Source organism: Erigeron canadensis, chromosome 7 (genome assembly GCF_010389155.1).
Source record: "Erigeron canadensis isolate Cc75 chromosome 7, C_canadensis_v1, whole genome shotgun sequence".
Taxonomy (NCBI): Eukaryota; Viridiplantae; Streptophyta; class Magnoliopsida; order Asterales; family Asteraceae; genus Erigeron; species Erigeron canadensis.
In genome coordinates, this window is record NC_057767.1 from 27,106,848 (window position 1) to 27,118,413 (window position 11,566).

Below are 11,566 nucleotides of genomic sequence, written 5' to 3' on the forward strand. Positions count from 1 at the left end.
TATGAATAGTTCAGAATACTATATATGATCAAGGAAGTCATAAAATGGTTTAAATTTTATTTCACAATTGACTTAATCCTCGTGCAAGAATAGAATGCATCATTAAAAGTAAATGGGACACGGATGTACTTGCAAATGTGAACGCATAAAGGAATCAAGTTCTTTAAAGTGGTTAAAGAAACCATCATATAGTTGATGATGGAAGTTTTTCGGAAAAACAAACCTCAGAGATTTCTTGAGGGTATATCTTGGGTTGCTAGCATACAAGGTATGTCATTATGGTTATTATGATTTACGAAGAGTCCATAAGTAGGAGCGTTGAAATTGTGTAATCTTCCATAAACCCGACTAACCGTATGTCTTCGGATCTTTGAGACCATAGGGTCATACACAATAGAACATCTATAATGTTTAACCTTAAAGTTACAGAATGATATTTGATCATTTACGCATTTAATTTAATAGTTTTAATTAAATTATTCGTTTATACATTAACGCGAGTTAATTGAGGATAAATGAATAAACTGACAAACGTTATTTATAGACGTCGATTAAAGTTAGTTTTAATTAAATGATAAATAACTAATAAATGAATTAATGGGTTGGACTTTTATTTAGATAAAAGTCCATAATTATTTTATAGTTAATAAATCAAATAAGAAAAGCCAAGTCCGACCCACCTAGCCTATAATTATTTGACTTTGAGGAGCTTACAAGGGTTTCGGTTGGTTGTGGTCGTAAGCTTAAAGGTGCCTAGCAGATCCTTGGTTGAGACGTTGTTCGTCTACACACTTATGGATGGTTTGTACACTTGGAATCTTGTTTCCGGAATCTTCCATCTTTAGTGAGGAATATTCTCTACCGCAACGAGGTAAGTTTGTGTTTATTTAAGTTACTTATATTGCAATGCATGTGGATTTTGGAAAAAAGATATTAAAATGGTTTAATAGTTTATTAACACGCTTCCGCTGCATACTTTGAATTGAACTTTTGAAAAATTAAATTTATCACTGGAAACGGGTCGGTCATTCGACCCATTTTATGTTATTTGGTTAATAAAATCCCAACATATTTTGCATATGACACTGAATTTTGCATATGGATTTTTCTGAGATTTGCATATGGATTTTTCTGAGATTTGCATATGGAACTAAAATATGCATATGAGGATATGCATATGAGGATATGCATATGAGTATGCAAATAAGTATATGAAGCTGAAAATATACATATATAATTGAAAATGTGCATATTTAGCTGAAAAAATACATATAGGGCTCCTTGACACGAAATTGGCCACTTTAGTGTAACATCCCAAGATTTTAAGGTAAAAGAAATTAACCCTTTTTTATAGTTTTAACATTAAATTAATTTCCTAGTATTTTATTTTTGGATATCGGGTTAATTTAGTTGGAACTTTAGCAGATAGCGGGTATTTTAATACAAAGAAAATCATATGGGACATGGCATCTCCAAAGAGTGTCAGCCCTCTTTTTTTCTTTTGAGTCACCTTCCACTTCACTCATTCTTCTTCTTCTTCTTCTTCTTCTTCTTCTTCTTCTTCTTCTTCTTCTTCTTCACTTCATGCATTCTTCTTGTTTTCACTAAATCAAAGTTTAATCTTCCAAGCCCAAGGTAGAAATCAAAATAATAATCATCATTAACAACTCTTATCAACCAAGATTAAAAGTTAGGGTTTGTGGATTTGTGGTGGAGGGGGCCGAAAATTTAATAGGAAAAAGGGGAAGAAATTGTGTATTGAAAACCCTAAGTAATTGTCTTCTTTGTTGAGGTAAGGAATTTCCCCTGTTTAGCTTTATCTTTTCTTTTGAAATTAGGGTTCATAAAGGAACCCAAATTTGGGGGTTTGCTAGAAATTGGATTGTGGTTAATTTTTCCCCAATTCCTTAGTTAACCTAGTTGTCATTGAGTTATATAATGTGTTTGATTATGAAATTGATAAGTTCTTGTGATAATTTGGGTTTATGAGAAAAGATGATTTTTTCTAGTTATCGAATGAGGCCTAAGAACCTCCGGTGGCCTAAGAACCCCGATAGATGATCATGATTATGTTGTTTAGCTTATATGGATCCATATATGTATTTGATAGTGTGCAAAGTGAGCATGTAAATGTGACACGACGGTGTCACAGGTTACATGTGGAAGTCTTTGCACTTGCCTTCTTTCTTATTCGTAAATGTATGCAAGCATATTCACTAAGTCTTTGCTTATATTTTAGTTGTTTACACTTTTATAGGTAGTTCCGGAAGAAGGAACTAGTGTTGTTGAATTGAAGAAAATTGAATTAGAGCTTGAAGTAAATTTTGGAAGTTCGTGAAGGTATTTAGGTCATCCTTGGATGGATGACGATCTTTTGGTGTAGTTACCTAGTTGTCCCTCTCCATTGGCTCTTGGTACATTTTGGTGTAATGGTCCTATTTCTTGTTGAATTATATAAATGAGCAGGTACAAAACTGTTATAAAGTTGTGAAGTTGAAATTTGGACGAAAATTGTGTCAATTTGGGTAAATGACCCGTTTGGTGGTCTTCATGGGTTTTGAAACTAACTATTGTTGTGTGATAGTCAAAATGTGTTTATAATGTTGTTAGAAACTTTCAGAATGTAGCTTTGAAGTTCATTGAGTCATGGTAACGATTGCAAGATGGTTCAAGTGTCAAAAATGAATTAGGGTTGCTGATCAGCCCACTGCGGCGCAGCGGGATTCCTCGTCCTTATTTTCAGTTCCTCCCACTGCGGCGCAGTGGGAGAGTGTCAAACCCACTGCGGGGCAGTGGGACTTCTTCTCTTTTTGTTCCGAGGATTTCCACTGCGGCGCAGTGGGGAGTTCTCGACCTACTGCGGCGCAGTGGGTTATATATAAAAAAAAAACTTACATTTTCAGTTTATCGAGTCGGGTCCTTTCATTTAGACACCAATTCAAAACCCGATTCATTTACACAACTTGTTACGAGTATAATTAAGCAAAATATAACCTCGTTTCACAAACCTACTTTCAAAATCGCAAAACCCCTTTCTCAAACCCTAATTTCCAATTAACTCCAACAAAAACTCAAGGATTTACCCAAGCTAGACACCAATTAAACATCATTTTTGATTCGACAACATAAAACAAGTAAAATCATGCCCATTTTATAATCATATACTTGCCAAAGAGAAACCCTTCTTTTGATTTGAAACTTTTAACCCTAACCTGAGATTTTAGGGATTTTAACCAATACATCAAAGATCTAGTAAGTAAGACATACACTAACATAAATCAAGTATTTTAAGAGTAAAAACACTTACCAAAAGTTCCTTGAAGCAAAAAACCCGACATTGAAGAAAAAAGAAGAGATGAACATTTAAAATGGAAGAAAACCTTGAACTTTTTATGATTATTATTACTATTATACAAGATACTACTGATTTCTTGACTACTTTGATAATTAATCCGAAAATGAAGATATTATGACGAAGATGATGTTGATGGTGATGTTCTTGCAAAAACTATAGTGAAAAAGAAAGAGATAAGGGAATTTATATATAAGAGAGAAGGTGGAGATAAGAAATGAGTGGAAAGAGAGAGAGAGAGAGAAGATCCACAAAAGAGGGAGGGTGTGGGGCCGGTTGGGGACTAGAAAGTTTGGTGGGTTGTTATACAACTAATGTCACACAAATAGCTAGTTACCTCGAAATGGATATAATGTAAATACCTAAAAGCATAAAATTTACTAACGTTCTCAAACATTTATTTCTGAAACATAATTTCATACAAGTTTAACAAATAATGATTTCATTAGTCTACGGGTCAAATATCACTAATGTTAAAAGTCACAAATGTTATAGAATATATTCGTATAGAGTGGTGGTTGTCGTGTGTCCGCATGGTAGTTAGTTTCTGATAGTGGTAAAAGGAGGAATGTAGGGTGCTATACGGCGTTCATAGATAATGTAACCAAGCCAAAGGATGATTAGTAGGCCTAGAAAGAATAAGAAGAATGCAAGGACGTATGGCATGGCTCCTTGGCTATAGAATGGTTTTCTGGCGTCCATCGTGGTGTTCATCATCTTTGGGTGATGTTGTATCGATCTTGAGATAATGGAGTTGTCAAATTAACTTTGGTTGTTTATATAAGAATAAATGTGGGAAGTAATGTGAGGACTAGGTCGCTTACCTATGATTGAGTATTCGAGTTGAATGAAGCTTGCACGTAACTTAAAAAAATTATACCATTAACTTAATAAATACGTGTTTTATATATATACCCTATATGGAGGTGTTGAATGTGTATATGTACATTAATGTTTTAGCCGAAAATTTTTTTATTTAATGGAGGTCTTCGTTTTACTTTGATGCCAACTTGGCAAATGGCAATATATTTGAAGTTGATACACTATATGGGGTTAGCAACAAAAACATCTCGAAGTAGAAACTAATGGTTTGGCCTTTAATGATAGTTTTTTTTTATGTCTTGATTATTTGTAATTGGCATAAGTTTTTTTTTTCAATCAACCTTTGCACTTAATTAAAGTTCCAAGTAGAATCTATAGTTTGTGTAATTTTTTGTATTTCTAAATTTTGTACTTTGATCTCTAGATATTTTGCCAGTTAGATCACCGTTCTATGGATAATAGTATTTATTTTGTCATTCAAAAAATATATGTATATTAAAGTAGCATGGTTGGTACAAGTGGTTGATATTTTTATTTTTAGAGATAGATATTGAAGGTTTGATCCTCACACATTATGCAAAAGTTGAAAGTCATTTTCTATCATTTAGTTAGAACCTGAAAGGATCTTTTACCTTAATAGAGGTAAAACTGTTTACATTTTAACATCCCAATACACCGTTGAAATATTAAGAACCAATATCTCTAAAAGATATTAGATGGTTACTTACTTTGTATATGTACATTTACCTTCAGTGTGCCATGTACAATTTTTATTCAATTCCAACATGGTATATATAACTATATATAAATCTATTTGTTGGTTTCTGCAGTTTTATTGTGATACTACTTCTCATCACCATTGACTTGTTTAAAGTTGCCTTTTGTGTGTCTAATTAAACATTTTTATTTTATTTTGACTTTTAGGAATACAGTATAGCCAACTTAACTGGAACCAGTTTTCTGGACCTTGGAGGGGTTGTATATACGGACGTACACGCTCGGTACGTAGACTTATAATTTATACAGTCTTTATTATTTATTAGAACTGAATATTGTTACGTTGAGTAAATCATATCTCTACTTACTATGTAGGTTCAATTTATATTCTTTTGTTAGAAAGAGACGGTAGTAGGGATATCACACACACAAAAAAAAAAAGTCTGGCTTATTTAATGAAATTTTATATTGGACATTTTATCAATTTGGTGTCGTGGTTAAATTTACATGAATTATCACACACACACACACAAAAAAAAGTCTTGAAAGGGAGAATCAACCTAGGTTTGAATTCAACTTTCCGTATTTGTAGGGATCATTATTAATGGTATTTATTTCAAAAGTTTTAGAGTTTCATCCCAACATTCACATAACTTAAAAGTAGATTAGAATAATATGTTGATAAAAGAAAAACGTTAATTATTTCGCTGAGACCTTGGTGAAAACCCACATAAGGGCCAAAGCACAAGAAGCCTACCCAATACCCATTATCAAAGCAAGCCTTAATGCAAGAACTCCCGTTATATGAAGTTTTCCCGTCGGTTAAAAGACCGAAGCGTTTAAGCTAGCGACTCAAGGACCTAAAGCGAATTTTTAAAATAAGGCGTTATCAGTTAGAAATTTACTTGTTAATGCTCTAACATGCTTGAGTTTTGACATGATTTTGATTTATTTGTATAAAATGTAATCTGCTTGTAAAAAAAAAAATCCTCTCAAATAATGACTTACTCATTTTTTTGGCTAACAGTTTCATTTTTTAACTCTTGAACTAACCCTACTTACAAAGACAAAATCTCTCTACCTATTAAAGGAGGAGGGTTCTTTTTCCAATTGCTTATGTGTCACCTAATTAACATATCTTTAGCTTTCCAATTTTCTTTTATTTACACACTTGCCCCAAAATTTTATTTAATATTTATTTTTTACATATATTTTATATTTAAAATTAGATCATGTCTAATGGTTAGTTTACAATAATTTTACTTTACGGAGTCCGTGTGTTAACACGGGACTACATCTAGTAATTTAATAAATGCATCTACCAAAAACTAAAACAACATTGTAGCTCCTATTTAATGGCACATGACACTTTCTTGAAGCGACAAGTGTCATTTTAATAAAATAAATAAAAAAAATTAATTAATCCGACAGTTAGTCTTTGACATTATATCTAATTGTTATATTATGAGTTTTCATGTTTCCTTATACATTTAAAAAACCGGTTAGTCTTTGACAATATATCTAATTGTTATATTATAAGTTTTCATGTTTCCTTATACAAAAGAAAAACAACTATTAAATAATAATTAATATTAAGAAAATATATATCCATATACCTTCGTTTATTCAATTCAATTTTATATCCGTATACTTTTCCCTTTAAGGAGGTGGAACTATTATCAATTTCATCTCTTCCCCAATAGTTACATATCTAAGTACTATATCACATGAATATCAATGCCTATATAAATATATTTTAATATTATATAGAGAGGTTAGTTATTGTAAAATAACTATTAACCTAAAAGAAAAAAATAACATATTAGCCTTTAAATCCTCTATCATGATCAGATAAAAAAATAAATCTAATGATGGCATTTTTGTAAATTTTTGGATGTTCAATGACATGTAACATTCATAAAAACATGCATTCCATGTTTGTAGCTTTCTTAATTTATTAATTTAAAATTTAGTTACCGATGAACAAGATTGTTCAAAATGTACGGTATATTAGATTTAAATTTATAAATCACATAAAACATAATTTGCTGATTTCTTTTTATTTTAATTTGCTATAATGTAATATTGATGCACAAACAATCTTTTACAATTTAACAAATATTTTTGATGCACAAACAATCTTTTACAGATTAACAAATATTAGATACAACAAATTTTTTGTGTTTATATTGATGCACAACTGTTATTTAAGTTTGTATTGATGCACACTGTTATTTGTGTTTATATTTCAAATGATGCATGATGATAAACTTTGATGCACGTTGGTACATTTTAGTGCACCTTTGAAATTAATGTTCCTACATTTACAAAACTATGTTCATCAATGATGTAATACATGCAATAGGTCTTAATTTATATTTAAAAAAAGTAATTAATAAGAAAGTTATCACATAATTATAGCAAATGCTGAAAAGAAAATGACGAAGAAGAAAAGATGACAATGAAAGAACAGCCAATTCCTTTTGAAAAGATAACAATTAATTAAGCATCTATTAATTTATTATGTTAATAATGTTAATGTTAAAGATAACAATTAATTAAGCATCTATTAATTTATTATGTTAATAATGTTAATGTTAATCTGCTTAAAAGATGGAAACCGTTTTTTAGGTGTCAAAATCTCAAAAATACCCTTATTTATTAAAATTATTATTAATAATACATGGTATACTTGTCATCACCATATTATGTCTTATTTGTTTTATTTTATCCTATAATGTTTTAACCATTATATATTTTACACATTAATTTTTCTTGTAGGTGTTTTGTTATTATTGACAGATTGGGATTACCTTTATGTTTGTTTCATTCATTCAATGACTAAGAAAGATAGAGTATGTAGATAAGTAGACTTTTTAAATATACTAAGCATTATAAATTATTCTATTTGCTTAATCGCACTGTTATTATTTTACAAATGTTCCAAATAGTATTCTATTGCCTACGCATCAGATAAACATATAAAGTTAAATATAATTTAAAAGAGAAACATAACAAAATTATAGACAGTTTGTGCATTGTACACGAGTATCAAGACTAGTAAATATATAAACAGAAGGTTAAACCGTAATCTTTTACTTTGTTTATTATTTAATCAATTAAATATAAACAGCAATAATGAACTTAATTTTTAAATAAATTTATGTGTAATTAGTATATATTTGTTTAATTTTTATAAATTATAAATAAAATGAAAAATTAAAAGAGAAATGAAACCCCAAACTAAATAAAATGGAGAAAAGTCATTTCCCATATGATAACAGGCAGACTCCAGATTGGAATCCGCGGAATTATGAACTTTCCCACTTGCAACATTTCTGATACTGACAAATTCTTGATTTCATTTATGCCCTTTATTTATGCTTCTAGTACAACTCAATCCCCATACTTTTTATCTTCTTTCTTTCGATTTCCTTTCGTGACTCATTAGACATTGACAATACTCATGGAGCTATATTTTCTTTTCTTTCTTTTTTTTTTTTTCTAATCAAACGAAAGCAGTAGATTTATGTACCCTCCTCTTTTTTTTTCTGATACTGAGTTACACTTAAATAGCTTAAATTCAAATCACCTTCCTCTTTTAACATGCGAGGTACGACAAACAAGGTTAATATTAAATTGTTATTTTTAACACAATTAAAAGCAGTTAAATATATAGTTACTGAATCTATTTTCTTCAGAACATAATTTATTATCTCCAGCCAATAGCCGAGTATAATGATAGGTCATGAATAAACTATAAACTAAATGTTTCTTAAAAAGTAAAGATTGTAAGAACAATACATAAAATAAAAGGGTTCAAAATGCAATGAACTTGGAATATAATACTAGAAACGTTAAAGAAGCAAATCTCAATGGGAAAGTAAAAAGACAAAGAGTGGGTCAAGTCAAAAAGCATCACGAACGATAGCCGAAATGGTCCAAAGTCAAATAGTGGATGCATCTACACTCATATATGTCCCATATATATATACACCCTCAAAACCCTTACAACCAACATCAAAACATTTTCTCCTATCAAGAGTTCTCTCTAAGTTCATCTTCCTAACACTCTCAATTTTTTGTTTATGAGTGCCCATTAAAATTCAAAAAAAAATTACAAGAGTATTACACTAGTTATATATATTTCTATATATGTCATGGGAAAGTATGTAGAAATATTGGATTTAGGTGTGAGAATGGTGGCTAGATTTCATTCTCATTGTCCTCAAACTGCTCGTATGTATTATCATCCTCCATCTAACGCGGTCGATTCAAGAAGTAGTTGTGCATCTCATGTAACCCCGACACTTGAAGAATCCAACAAAAACAAGTGCTTTCAAGCGACCATGAGTTTTAATACTAGAGAGATTGTTTTTTCTTCGGCTATGTAATTTTTGAGGAACTTGTATTGAGTTATATTGTTATACTTAGGAAACATCCATTCTTTATTCATACTTTTTGGTGACTTTAATATAAGATTTTAATTATTTTCATCATTGATGTATGTTTCTCCTTTTATATTTCAGTTTTGCATATTCGTTTAAAGATTGGGTCAAATTCGTCTAAGTTTCCCATTTTATTAGTTTTGGCATACTTAGGTTCTTTTTTGATGGTAGTATGCTGGTTTGTTGGGTACCCTTTCAACGAATGAACACAAAAAAAGGTGTGTAATTAGTGGTTTAATCCAATTTAAAGTCATTTACGTACATTTTTGGGTGGTTAAATTTATTAAAACACTACATAATATATTTACACAATTATATGCTTGAATAGGATCCGAATTCGATCAAGGTAGTGTATTTACGTTTATGTAATTATATATACTTTATTGGTATTAAAAAGATTTGATTTTTCAGCCATTGAAAAAACAAATATGGATATGATTTTTCTGTTCACTTGGACGACTTTTTAACTCTAATGTACGCGAAATAACTCAGGATGTTTACGTGGTAAGATTCAAACATGAAACGTCTAACCAACGTGCTCGTAGTTTGTATTATTTACCTCTACTTACTATTCTTTACCCGTAATTTTTGTATCTATAAGGAAGAACTTTCATCAATCTTTTCTCTAAGGATTTCTATATTACTACATTTTAGGCTCGTGTACGAGCTTATGATTAGAAGTTACTTATTGTGGTTCAAAATTTAGTTTACTATTTTTATTATATTAAAACTTTATCTTTGATATTCAAATAATTTTTAAAAATTTGATCATCAAAGTTGTTTGTTGTGACATGTTTAGCGATATTTGAGTTTTATAAAATCATAATATATCTATCAAAGTTGTAGATTATGACATACTAAACAATATTTGAAAAATAAAAAATATTGATATATTTACATTAAAATTTATTTATTTGTAAATAATTAGTTTTATTTTTATATAATAGAACATAAATTGAGATGTGTGTATTAACTAATATTCTATTAAATATATATTATCTGATTATTTTATTGGATAAATATTAGCTATTATTTTTATTCTATTATATTAGAATTATTATTGATTAGATAGTGTAAATTTATGATGAAAAACTAAAAAGTGTAAACTATTTTATTAGATTTATATTAGCTATTATTCCTTATTTATTATATTAGAATTATTATTGGTTTAAAAGTGTAAATTTGTGATGAAAAATAAAAATAAATTAAAGTCAAAATTAAACTATAAAGTCAGCATTAGAAATCAAGAATTGTGATTGGTTAAATTAGTTATTAGATCAACTGTGTTTTAGTATAATAAAAGTTATTATGTTTAAATAAGGAATTACTATATTATATTATATCTATACTCCTTTATAAAACAAACTTCCTCTCCTCCTTTTTAATTTTAAGAACTTGAAATGACACATTTACCCTCTATCTTAATAAATTCTTATTTCTATTTTATAGACTGTTACTAAAATGTCCTTTAAAAAAATTCAACATATATCTCCTATTCTAGCAGAAAAGCATAACAAAAACTCTAACTCAAAATTCGCCCCCTCCTCCCCCTTTCATGTCCCACGCAACAATTCATCACATCTCCGACCAAAATGAAATTACTTGTTAATAACCACACCATCACTGTCAGCTGCATTGCACGGACACTAATCTAGTTTATAAATAATCGATTAAAGCCATCGCGCTAAGTCAAACTTGGTAGTGAGTCCATGGACTAATCTTCTATTGTCGCATTCATCACCCCTTTCCTAGTTTCCTTTCCCCACTTTCCCTGCCTCTTTCTTACTTTAATCTCTATTCACTCAAGTTCTTATACTCTGATTAATAACAAACAAAAATTTTAACACTATTACATAAAAAAATGTATCAATCGGATGTACCATATGTTTTAAATATAACGAATTCTATATCAAATGTTTAAAACGACCTTATAGTTTATGAGATAACTTGGATGATGTTAACATTATTTTGGTTGGATGATGTTGCTCTCACAAACCATTAAAATCATGGAGAGCTTTTTGACATGTATAGAAAAATGATTTAAGTGAGTCTGTGAGAGCAACATCATCCAACAAAGATGATGTTAACATTATAAATCATTTTCCCATAGTTTATTCATGAATCATAACAATGATAACTTTTAAAGGTTGCATGACAAATAAAATTTCTTTTGGGTGATGATGTAAACTTTTAAACGTATCTACTTGTCAAAGATATAACAACCCAA